Genomic DNA, 12,038 nt, shown 5'->3' with positions numbered 1-12,038 from the left:
CCCAGGAGGCAAAGGAGGCAAAGGTTGCAGTGAGCCGAGATTGTGCCACTGCACTCCAGCCTGGGTGACAGAGTGAGACCCTGTCTAAAAAAAAAGATGAAAATTTTTACGAGAAAACAAAGGGTCATTTTATAATGATGAAAAAGCCAATTCATCAGGAAGGTATAATAATTACAAACATATATGTATTTAACAGAACCCCAAAATATGAAAATGTAAACCCCAACAGAACTCAAGGGAAAAAATAAACAATCCACACGGGGTGTAGGAGTCATCAGGGTGAGTCAAGTAGGTTGCATCCAGTTGTCCCACAGGGAGGTGGTCACCAGGAGGTGGTTCAATACCTCACTCTCAATAATGGACAGAACAACTAGACAGAAAACCAAGGACACAGGAGATTGGTGCAACTCTATCAATGAAATTCTTCTCAAGCACACACAGAGCAGTCTCCAGAAAACACCATGTGGTAGGCCATAAAACAACTTGGGAGCAAATGCAGAACCATCTGCTGCTTCACACCAGTGAGGTAAATAAGCAAATGAACAACAACAACAAGACTATGGAGGCCCCGGTAGGTAGAAAGGTCTACAACTTCTCTTCCACACTACTGCTTGGAGTTTCTAAACTCAGGGAAGACTTAGGTCCTCCTATTAAGTGCTTGCAACTACTTAAATCAGATCTACCCAGAATAGTCTACCTTTTGTTGAACTAATGTCAGCTGACTTTAATTACATCTGCAAAATTCCTTCACAGCAGCAGCCGGATGAGTGTTCAATTGAATAATTGGGAACAGGTGTACAAAATGGTTGCTTCCTCTCTTACATCCTCCAGCTTTCACAAGGGAATAGCCCTTACAGTCCACCCTAATCGGAAAGATACTAGAAAGGAACTGGGGAATTTAATATAACAGGTGAATACCTTAATAATTTAAGATATTCCTACAAGAAAACCCAGGCCCAAATGGCCTCGTTGTTAATTCAACCAAACATTTAGAAAATAAATATTACCAATTCTTTACAAACTTTTCCAGGAAATAGAGGAGGAGAGAATATTTGCCAGCTCATTCTATGAGGCCAATCTGTGAGACATCATAAGAAAAGACAACTGTGGGAGTTCAGTCAGGCTGGTAGGAAAAAATTTAAGATGAAGTTATAGGATATAAATACAACCCCTCTTGGAAGGCCTGGAGGTTTGCATAAAGTGTTTGGCTGAAGGCAGCAAATCCACTTAATTGCTTAGGGCATAGATACATAGGAATGTAGAGGAGTTTATCTAAAGAGCTTGTTTACTCTTGTGGTCCTAAAACTAACCTTTGATCACTCACCAGCAAGATGGCTCTCCCAGGGTGGGGAGGGGGGGGGGGGGACAAAATTAATTATCCACAGGTGTGTTGATTTAAAGCCTTTGTCATTAAACCTGTGCTGAATAAATGCCCACAGGGCCAGCTAGTCAGGGCCATGGCTGCTGACTCCTTACAGCACCTTCCTTGGTGACTGTGAGTGACTCTCAAACTCCTAGCCACTCTTTCACTGAATATCAGTGTCTGGGTACATTATTCATCCATCGTGCAACCTGGGGTCTGCAGGACAGACCCTCCACAGACAACTATAAACTAACGTTCCTTATGAATATGGACACAAAAATCCTCAATAAAATATTAACAAATCAAATCCAGAAACATATAAAAAGAGTTATATTCATCATTAGGTGGGCTTTGCTCCAGGAATTCAAAGTGGTTTTAATCATTAAAAATCAATTAATACAGAAAATAAATAGAATAAAGCGGGGGGAACCCATGATGCGGAGAAAGCATCTGACAAAATGCAACACCCACCTAAGATACAAACTTTAGACTAGCAATGGAAGGGAACTTCCTCAGCTTCATCAAGGACATTTATGAAAAGTCCATGGCTACCTAGATGACAGATTGATACGTGCAACAAACCACCATGGCTCATGTATACCTATGTAACAAGCCTGCACATTCTGCACGTGTAGCCCAGAACTTAAAGAAAATTTTAAAAAAAGAAAAATCCATCACTAGTATCATACTTACAAATCAAGGAGCAAATATTTTCTCCCTAACATCAGGAAATGGCAACTACATCCAATCACACCACTTTTATTCAACATTGTATAGGAAGCTCTAGCCAGTGCATTAAGGCAAGAAGAAGGAATAAAAAGCATCCAAATTGAAAAAGAAAAAAGAAAAACTGTCTTTATGTACAGATGACATGGTCCCATATGTGTAAATCCTAAGTAATCCACACCCACAAAGAAATCCCTATAAGAACTAATGAACAAGTTCAGCAAGGTTGCATGATACAAGATCAGTATATAAAATTCAATTGCATTTTTATATACTAGCAATAAAGAATCTTAAATGAAATTAAATTCCTATTCACAAAATCATCAAAAATATTAAATACTTATGAATAAAATGTAAAAGAAAGTATAAGACTATAAATATTTCTGAGGGAAATTAAGGAAGATCAAAATAAATGAGGAAATGCTCTATGTTCATGGACTAAAAGACACAGTATCATTAAAATGGCAATTCTTCCCAAATTGATCTATAGATTTAACACAAACTCTATAAAACCCCAAGAGGCTTTCCTGTAGAATGAACAACTAAATTCCCCAAAACAGCCAGTCTTGAAAAAAAAAAAAGAAGAACAAAGAGGACTATGCTTCCCAATTTCAAAACCTACTATAAATCTAAATCATCAGTACAGCGGTGCTTGTATAAGGATAGACATGTCAATCAATGAAACAGAACAATATGGTCCAGATAGTCTACAGAACAGAATAAAATAATGAGCCTTTATAGCTATGGTCAACTAACATTCAACAAAGTTGTCAGAGTAATTCAATGGAGAAAGGAATTTGCAACAAATGATATTGGATAAATTGAATATCCACATGCAAAAAGATAAATCTAAACTCCTACTTAACGTCATAGTCATACGAACAAAGTAACTCAAAATGTATCATAGACTTAAGTGTAAGTGCTAAGCCCGTAAAACTTTTGACACAAAACAGGAAAAATCTTCATGACCTTGGGTTAGGCAGAGAGGATTTAGTTATGTCACAAGCATGATTTACAAAAGAAAATACTGGATCGATTGGACCTCATCAACATTTAAAACTTTTTATTTCAAAAGGCACAATTAAGTAAATGAACTGTAAATAATTTTGTTCAGCCTGTGGTTTATTCAAATGGTTTGATAAATTGGACCAGTTTCTTTGTCAGTCCTCCAGTAGCCGCCTTTATGCCCTTACAGGTTTCCTATTTCAGTGGTAGGGGCAGTTTTTTGTTTTCATTTTTTGAAGGCCACTAGGAGGAGCCTGACCCAACTCTTTTAGAGGGGATGGTTGGGACATCTCCTCCACCTCCCCACTTTTTCCCCAAGATGAGACAAGCAGGGTCTGACTTGAGAAAGATCTTTCTCAGCCTTCCCTTGGGGAGATAAGGAAGCCCTGTCTCCATTTTGCAGTGCCAGTAGAAGAGCTAGTACACTCTTATTCACGACAGATGCCTTCCAAGACCCCCGATGGATGCCTGAAACCACGAAAAGTACCAAACCCTATATACACTGTTTTTCACTATACAATAATGTGTGGGTACAGCATGGATATGCTAGACAAAGGGGTTATTCATGTCCTGGGCAGAACGGAGTGAGACCGCCTGAGATTTCATCGTGCTACTCAGAACAGTGTTCAGTATAAAACTTAGAAATGGTTTATTTCTGGGATTTTCCATTCAGTATTTTCAGACCATGGTTGACCATGGGTAACTGAAACCGCAGAAGGTGGAACCTTGAATATGGGGGGACCACTGAGAGGAAGAGATTGTTGTTGGAATAAGGAATTGACTGCAATTGGGCATGAGAGATGTTTTTGGGTTGATGTAAATTTCTAAAATTAGATCTTGGCAATGGTTTCAAAGCTCTGTAAACTTACTAAGAATCATTGAATTTTACAGTTGGTAGAGTTTATGGTATGTAAATTAGACTTCAATAAAGTTGTTTTTAAAAAACTTCTGTGACCAATTTATCAAGCAGTATGAACATTCCTCAACTGCTTTGTTTTCCTCTAAACACAGCCTCAAACATCCTCTTCTCTTCACTGCCTTCTCCAGGTTCCCACAACACAATAGCTCAGGGAGATTCTGTGGCTGGAAGAGTCTCAGTTGGAAATTAGGACTTTCTCACATTGAAAGCCTGATCTCGTACAAATCAAAACTTCAACTCAATATCCAATTGCAAGTCTCTTTGTTCCTTCTGCACCATCCTGAACTCTGTCACGGGCTCCTGCTCTAGGGAAGAAGGACTAGTTTCTCAGGCCACCTTCCTCCGCCTCCTTCCCATCTTCCTCAGTGGCTCCCAGGTCTGTTTCTCCCCTCCCGGGCAACATGTTGGGAGAAAAAGGATCCAAGCTCTCTGCCATTATAGGAAGGGTTGTTACCCAAGCCACTCCAAGAGGCTTCAGATGCCACGCAGAGGAACCGTAACTGGGGAGCCTGCACGAGGGAAGACCGGGACTTTACTCTCCAGGATGGGGTTGAACCATGCAGATAGAGTTCTTGGGGAACTCAACCTAAGATACTGCTTATCTCTTGGAAAACTCTGAAGGCAAGAGGCAACTTAGAACAACCCAGGATGCCCGGTGAAGAAGGGGCTAATCTGGAAAGAAACAAGAGGTATTACCTAAGAACATGGGTCTGTGAATTATGGCCCCATGGGCCAAATCCAGCCCACACCTTTTTGTATGACTCACAAGCTAGGATTATTTTTACATTTTTAACAGTCTGATGAAAATTAGAAGAATACTCTTTCGTGACACCTGAAAACAATATGAAATTCAGATTTAAGTGTCCATAAAGTTTTATTAGAACACATTTGCCCCATTTGTTTACCCTGTTTTGCAGAAAAGGTTTGCCAATCAGTTTAGAGCACTGATGGCTATGGACTGTCTGGTTACTCAGGTGTTGGGCACGTTAGGCCTCCAGGCTCAGGCAGGCTGAGTAGCTCCCTGGAGGCAGGCACTGGCTCACTCCCCGGCCACGTCTACCTCCAGAGTCATGAAGTCATTTTGAAGACTTCATTACTTATGCCCTGTGATATTATTCCTAATGCCTCTGGCCTCTCCAGTCATCCTAGCAAGAGTGTTATCTGTTTTCCAATATGTGGTCTTCCTGACGTCTGATCAAAATTCCCTCGGCTTTTGTAACCCATCATCTTGGCTGATTCCACAAAGCAGAGATTACATCTTAACTTATCCCGCAGGACCGCTGTTAGTCCAAGTCCAGTGGGACTCATTGTGGTTCTGTTTACAGGATCCATTTGGACAGGACACTTTTTTTTCCTTGCAAACAAGTGTTTATTCTCACGATATATGACAGGAAACAGCTGTGCATTTTATAACAATTTGCTGTTAAGAAAATTGTGTTTTGCAACTATACCAGATGATAGTTTGACTCCTATTGTGATGTTGGCCCTGTGTGAGGTTCCTACCCTGAGGGGTTCCTGGTCTGATGGAGGAGAAGCGGCATGAACAAAAATCATTAAAACATAAGCCCAAAGATCAGCGTCCTCATGCTTAACACAGGGTGTGGCTCAGAGAGTGAGTTTTTTTTAATATAGATCAATTTGTGCAGAATTGCCCTTTAAAAATGTGTTTTCCAGTCTAAGATCATATTATACCTCTACATTTATTTCAGTACTTTTCAGTGATTTCCTGCCTATTTGTTGTGATTTTTTTGTAATTTTTCCCATAACAGTATAGAACATCTTCTAGATGTGTTACTTTATTCTTGAGTCATTCATATTTTTTAGTGTAAATAGATTTTTTCATTTTTACAAATGAATAAAAAATTCATTTCACAACAGATATGTTGCTAGTATGTAGAAACAGCTAATTCTGTATGTTGATTTTAATTCCAGCAATATCACTAAGCCCTATTATTAGTTGTCACACTTCATTTAAGACTGCTTCATATCTTCCACGTATACACTCCTATCATGTATGAATACTAAAAGATTTTTAAAATTTATTTCCAGTCCTTATAATATTTATTTGCTTGCTTGTTTATTCCTTTGTTTATCTACTTATTTTTGGCCTCCCAAAGTGCTAGGATTATAGACATGAGCCACAATGCCCAGCTGACAGACATTTTTTCCAAGTGTCAGTGCAGTGTCTGGGACAGTCAACTTCTGCCTGACATCAGTGCAGTTTCAGGGGTGAAGGTAGGTTTCCTACCTTACCCCCAGCAACGTCCAAACTTTTTTGGTGCCAGAGAAGCATCCAGGGCATGGAATTATTAAAGGGAATCCTTTAAGCTGAAAAAACAGGCTGCTAATTAACAACATATGGAAGTACAAAACTCAATGGTATAACAAATACAGAGTCATATTCAGAATACTGTAGAACTGTAGTGGACTAGTGTGTAAAGCAATTTCATCTCTAGTACTATGGTTAAAAGACAAAACTTTAAAAACTGAAATAAATTGTCAAGGAATACAAATTTTTTTTAAAATGTCAATTTTATGTCAAAACATAAAATGTATGTTATCACCTATTGGCTGATAAAAGTATAGAGCTACTGTATGCAATCAAAGTTAATTTATTATCAGCTTAAAATAACCTGTTATAAGTACAAGACATTTTATGTAAGCCTTATGGCAACCACAAAGCAAAAATCTACAGTAGATGCACAAAACATAAATAGAAAGTATTCAAAGCATACCACTACAGAAAACCATCAAACTACAAAGGAAGACAAAAAGAGAGGAAGAAAGAAACAAAATATATGTAAAAAACTGGAATTATAAATGGCAAAATGGTAATAGTTAAGTTTTTACCCATCAATAATTACTTTGGATATAAAGGGATAAAATTCTCCAATAAAGACATACAGTGGCTGAATGGATTTTTTTTAAAAAACCCACAAGACCCAATAATATGCTGTCTCCAAGAGGGTCACTTCATCTTTAAAGAAACACGTAGACTTAAGGTCAAGGGATGGAAAAAGGTACGTTATGTTAATAGAAATAAAAAGAGAACAAGAGTAGCTATAATCATATCAGACAAAATAGACTTTAAGTCAATAACTGTAAAAGAGACCAAAATATAATTATATAATAATAAAGGTGTCCATTTATCAAGAGGCTATGACAGTTACATCTATACCCAACAGAGCACCTAAGCATATAAAGTAAATATTAAAAGATCTGAAGGGAGAAATATACAGCAACACAATAATAATCAGGGACTTTAACATTCCACTTTCAACAATATGCAGATCATCCATGACAGAAAATCAATTTGAAAAATCAAATGTGAATTACATTTCAGACTAAATGGACTGAACATACATACACTGAACACTCCATCCAATAGCAACAGAACATACATTCTTCTCAAGTACACACAGAAAATTATCCAGGATAGATTACATTTTAGGCCAAAAAAACAAGTCTGAATAAGTTTAAGAGGACTGAAATAATATCAAGTATCCTTTCTGATCACAATGATATGAAACTAGAAATGAATAACAAGAAAAATCTTGAAAATTTCACAAATACAAGGAAATTAAACAGCATGATCCTGAACAACCAATGGATCAAAGAAGAAATCAAAAGGAAAAATGAAAACTGTCTTAAGACAACAAAAATGGAAATACAACATACCAAAACTTATAGGATGCAGCAAAAGTTATTCTAAGAGGGAAATTTATAGCAATAAGTGCCTAATAGTAAAAAAGAAGATCAATGGGGTAGAACTTAATGTAAAATTTTTTTCTGTAAAATTCTTAATGATTAAAATAAATAAACACACCCACAAAGAAAGATATCAAATAAACAACCTAATGTTACACCTCAAGGAACTAGAAAAAGAAGAACAAACTTAACCCAAAGTTGACAGAAGAAACAAAATAACAAAGATCAGAGTAGAAATAAATAAGATAGAGACTAGGAAAAAAAAACAGAAAAAATAAACAAAACTGAGTCCATTTTCAAAAGTTTTTTAAAATTGACAACTCCTTAGCTAAATGAAGAAAAAAGAGAGAAGACTCAAATAAATAGAATCGAAAATGAAAGTGGAGACATTACAACTGACACCACAGAAGTAAAAAGGATTATAAGAAATTACTGTGAAATATTATACATCAACAAGTTAAAAGACCTAGAAAAAATGGATAAATTTCTATACATATATGATCAACCAAGACTGAATAATGAAGGAATCGAAAATCTTAATAGACTGATAGTGAGTAAGGAGATTTAATTAGTAATAAAAACTCTTCCATCAAAGAAAATCCCAGGACCTGATGACTTCACTGCTAAATTTTACCAAACATTTAAAGAACTAATAACAATCCTTCTCAAACTCTTCCAGAAAATTAAAGAGCAGAGAATACTTCCAAACTCTTTTTATGAGGCCAGCATTACCCTTATACTAAAGCCAGACAAGGACATTACAAGGGGAAAAATATTATAGGTCAATATCCTGATGAAAATGATGCAAAAATCTTCAGCAAAGTATTAGCAAATCAAAATCAACCATATATTAAAAGGATCATTCACCATGATCAAGTGGAACTTATCCCAGGGATGCAAAGATGGTTCAATGTATGTGATCTATGTGATATGCCAATTAACAGAATGAAGGGCAAAAACCGTACAAGCATCCCATTAGATGTAGAAAAAGTATTTGACAAAATTCATAACCTTTTCATGATAAAAACACTCAACAAACTAGAGGCAGAAGAAATGTACCTCAACACAATGAAGGCCATATATGATAAACCCACAGGTAACATCATACTCAACAGTGAAAAGTTGAAAGCATTTCCTCTAAGATCTGGAACAAGACAAGGATGCCCACTCTCATCCCTTCTATTCAACATAGTACTAAAAGTCCTTGCCAGAGAAATTAGGTAACAGAAAGAAATAAAAGACATCCAAATAGAAAAGGAAGTAGTGAAATTGTTGCTGTTTGCTGATGACATAATCTTGTGTGTAGACAACCCGAAAGACTACACCAAAAAATTGTTAGAACTAATAAATGAATACAGTAAGGTTGCAGGATACAAAATCAGCACTCAAAAATCAGCACTGTTTCTATTTACTAATAATAAAATAACAAAATATAAATCAAGTAAACAATTTAATTCCCAGTAGCTACACAAAAAGAATACACTTAGGAGTAAATTTAACCAAAGAGATGAAAGATCTGTACACTGGAAACTATGAAACATTGATGAAAGAAATTGAAGATGACCCAAATAAATGGAAAGATATCTCATGTTTATGGATTGAAAGAATTAATATTGTTAATGGCCATCGTATCCAAAGCAATCTAAAGATTCAATGCAATCCCTATCAAAATTCCAAAATCATTTTTCACAGAAATAGAAAAAGCAATCCTAAAATTCATGTGGAACCACAAAAGACTCTAAATAGCCAAAGCAATCTTGAGCAAAGAAGAACAAAGCTGGAGGTATCACACCACCTGACTTCAAACTACACTACAAAGATCTAGTAATCAAAATAGCATGGTACTGGCATAAAAACAGACATTGATCGACAAAACAAAGTAGTCCTGAGAAAAAAAGCCCATGTATTAACAGTCAACTGATTTTCATCAAAGTTGCCAAGAATACACAATGAGAAAAGGTGTTGGAAAAGTGGATATCCACATGCATAAAAATGAAATAGAACCTATCTCAAACTATATAAAAAGATTAACTCAAAATGAATTAAAGACTTAAACATAAGACCTTAAATGTAAAACTAGTAGAAGAAAACATAGGGGAAAATATTATACAACATTGGTCTAGACTATAATTTTTTAATTTTATCCCAAAAGTTTAGGCAACAGAAGCAAAAATAGACTAAAAGAATTACATAAAACTAAACATTTTGTACTCAGCAAAATAAATAAATAAATAAATAAATAAATAAATAAAGTGAAAAAAAAAACCCCATGGACTAGGAGAAAATATTTGTAAGCCATACATCTGATAAGGAATTAACATCCAAAAATATAAGGAATTCAAACAACTCAATAGTAAGAAAACAAATGACCCAACTAAAAAATGTGCAAAGGACCTGAATAGACATTTCTCAAAAGAAGGCACAGAAACAGCCAGCAGATATATGAAAAAATGCTCAATATCACTAGCCATTAGGAAAATGCAAATTAAAACCACAATGAGATATCACTTCACATCTGTCAGAACTGCTATTAGCAAAAAGATGAAACATAAATGTTGGTGAGATTGTGGGGAAAAAGAGAATCTTTGCACTCTGTTGGTAGGAATGTAAATTAGTATAGCCATTTTGGAAACAAAACTATGGAAATTCCTCAAAACTAAAAATAGAATTACCATAGGATCCAACAATCCCACTTCTGGGTATATATCCAAAGAAAAATGAAATCAGTACATTGGAGGGATACCTGCACTTCCATGTTCACTGCAGCATTATTCACAATAGCCAAGATATGGAATTAAACTAAGAGTCCATCAGTGAATGAATGGATAAAGAAAACCTGGTGAATATACACAATAGAATACTATTTAGCCTTTAAAAAGAAGGAGATTCTGTCATTTGTGACAACGTGGATGAAACTGGACAGTATTCTAAGTGAGTTAAGCCAGGTACAGAAAGACCAACATTGCATGCTCTCATATGTGGAATCCAAAACAACTGATCTCACAGAAGCAGAGAGTAGAAGGGTGGTTACCAGGGGGCGTGGGGTGGGTGGGAGAAATGGGGAGATATTGGTCAAAAGGTACAAAGTTTCAGTTAAGACAGGAGGAATAAGTGATAAGTATTTGAGGTGATGGATATGTTAGCTTGATTCAGTCACTCCACATTGTACACTAATTTCATAAAGCCATTTGTACCCATAAATACATAGTTACAATTTACAAATATACAATAATTTTTTTAAGTCAAAAGATGTACAACCCAGGGAAAAGGTAGTTACGATAAAAACTGCTGACAAAATATAGAAAGAATAACAACTTCATAAGGAAAATTTCAACCATTCAAAAGAAAAAAAAAACGAGTCAAGGAAATAAATAGGCAATATACAAAAAAGCAATATTTAGGGTGAGCAAATAATCAAGAAAATTCCAGTTGAGACTGGGCGGGGCCAGCACAGGGAATCTGATGATACCAGGTAATGGCATAAATATAAGAAAAACAGAACTCTCAGGATTGCTGTGGGAGTCTAACATGCTACAACATTTGGAGAGCAACTTGGCCGTAATATTAGTGGTAAAAGTTCTATGATCTAGCAATGTCGCTAGGCAACATGCTCCAACTCAGAGGATCGTGTGCACAAGCAGCCACACAGATTGGGAGAAAAACACACAGCAGAGGTATTTTTCTGGCATGATTTATAGAAGTAAAATTTCTTAAACAAGTTAATTGCCCAACAATGGGAAAATAAAGAAATTATGTACTTTTAAATAATTATTCATTTTAAACAAATGAATATATTCTTTAGTTTTCCGCATTTGAAAATTTTGTTATGAATAAAATGAAACAAAGAAAATTACTGGGACTCCTAGAATCCACAAACCTGGAAATTTAAACACATAAGTTTATTTGGTAGGCGCAGACTGGCTGAAGCTGGCCTTTGGGATCACTGCAAATTTAGAGCAGCCTGAGTATCATGCAGGAATCACAGGGCTTGTTGTGCTGCTGCTAACAACAGTGTTCTCCAGGCTGCCTCGCCAGGGCTGCAGAGAAGCCCAAACACCATGCATGGCCATGCACAGCCTCATGCACATGTGTACACACACACACACACACACAGGCACACATAGCCTTATGCACACACACAGCTTCATGCACACAGCCTCATATACCTGTGCACATATGCACATACATGCACAAATGTGTATGCACAAAGCCTCATGCATACACAAACATGTACATGCACATGTGTACCCACAAAGACTCTTACATGAACACACACAAGCACCCTCACACCCACAGCCTTTTGTACACACACTGCCT

The sequence above is a fragment of the Rhinopithecus bieti genome, unplaced genomic scaffold (assembly GCF_001698545.2).
Source record: "Rhinopithecus bieti isolate Rb0 unplaced genomic scaffold, ASM169854v2 scaffold_12484, whole genome shotgun sequence".
Lineage (NCBI taxonomy): Eukaryota > Metazoa > Chordata > Mammalia > Primates > Cercopithecidae > Rhinopithecus > Rhinopithecus bieti.
Note: the sequence above shows the minus strand (reverse complement) of the source record.